This window comes from Vigna radiata, chromosome 1 (genome assembly GCF_000741045.1).
Source record: "Vigna radiata var. radiata cultivar VC1973A chromosome 1, Vradiata_ver6, whole genome shotgun sequence".
In the NCBI taxonomy this organism is placed as follows: domain Eukaryota; kingdom Viridiplantae; phylum Streptophyta; class Magnoliopsida; order Fabales; family Fabaceae; genus Vigna; species Vigna radiata.
This window is the reverse complement of record NC_028351.1, coordinates 26,142,322-26,143,830: the sequence shown is the minus strand read 5'-3', so window position 1 is coordinate 26,143,830 and position 1,509 is coordinate 26,142,322. Positions and strand designations below refer to the sequence as shown.

General features: G+C 26.6%; 1 long non-coding RNA gene across 1 annotated transcript; it reads right to left on the bottom strand.

The window, feature by feature from the left end:
• Positions 1–531: 531 nt before the first annotated feature.
• LOC111241310 lies at positions 532–1,299 on the bottom strand. The gene is made up of 3 exons (XR_002667290.1): positions 1,288–1,299; positions 1,091–1,175; positions 532–806 (listed from the first exon to the last, which is right to left on the bottom strand). It is a non-coding gene; the product is annotated as an uncharacterized LOC111241310 (long non-coding RNA).
• Positions 1,300–1,509: the final 210 nt, after the last annotated feature.

Genomic DNA, 1,509 nt, shown 5'->3' with positions numbered 1-1,509 from the left:
TGAACAATTATTTGTAAAACTCATTGTGCAAAAACAACACTGGGAGCAAAGGTCAAATAAGTGTGGAGTTCACAAACATGTCAACTTTCAAAATGACATTGATTTTTTAACTTACAATTTTTCTTAACACTTATTGGACATACAAATTATCTTCAGCCATTGATTATTTCTTGAGCGTGACAATAGATTAATGTAAATGTTTCATATTATTAAAATGATTTTAATTTTTTATACAAAGAAAATTATAAGTATTAATTGCTTTTCTTAGTATATATGTAAATTCACTTTATAATTTGACTATTCTCATGTCATTGATCTAAATTTTTTTTTTTATATATATATATATATATATATATATATATATAATTTTTTAATAATATTTCAAAAAATATAAAATATTTTTTTAAAAGAAAATAAAAAATATTGGTTTAAACCTACACTATTTATTAGTTCTATTATATACAAAAAAATATATAAAATATTAAAAAAAATGACAGAAAAAGATCTCAAAAAGAACATTCATTACTTTAATGTATGAATAAAACCTAATGGTACAATAATATTTCAAAATATAATCTTTGAGTCTTCTAGTACATATCATAATAAGACATTGCTTTACAAGATATTAAACCAAACAAATCACCGAAATGGTATGGGGCACAAAAAGACAATTGGGCTTGCTCAACATTGTTGTAAGAGTCCTTTATGGCCTTTTCACTCTTTAGTCGTCTCCCTCTCTCAAAGCGACTTTCTTCCTTCTCCTTCTTTAATTCATCTCTAAGTCTCTCTAGATGTGTCTCCATAATCTAGCAATAAAAAATAACAAGTAAAATTAAGAAAAATAGAGTTGTTCATAACAAAATAGGTAAAATTATGAAAGTGAATTAAAACAAAACTACAGTTTCAAATGATTCTGTATTTGTGTCCTTTTCTTCCTTCATCACTTGTTCATAAGTTGTATCAGGTGTTGAACTTTTCTCTAATATACACCATGAAATTTTAACAATTAATTCCAACAACAATAGCAGTTTAGAAACAAATATAAACATGGACAACAAAGTAATAGAGATTGGAAAAATAATTTTATCACCTTGTTTAATCTCATCTAATTGCCTAGATAGTTGTTGGTTCTCTTTACCTGCGTCTTCCTTCTACCTTAACAAAACATCAATCCTCTTTTCGAAAAGGATGGAAAAGAGAAGTAATGTGAAAATAATTTAACAATTGGAGAATACAGTTATCCAAAGTGAACACTATCCATTTTTCAAAATAAGAACTTCCACGCACCTTATACTGAGCCAAATATTTCCTATTCTTCTCCAAATCAAGTTTTAGGTTAGCCTTGTTAAATCATAACACAATTAATGTTAATAGAGAAAATATATCACCAAACATCAAATATAGAGAATATCCCAGTGACCTCATCATGCATCCAATAAAATAATTCATATTAAATACATGATAATTATCTTCCTCCACGTGATCTTTGTTAGATGTCGGTTCTAGGCC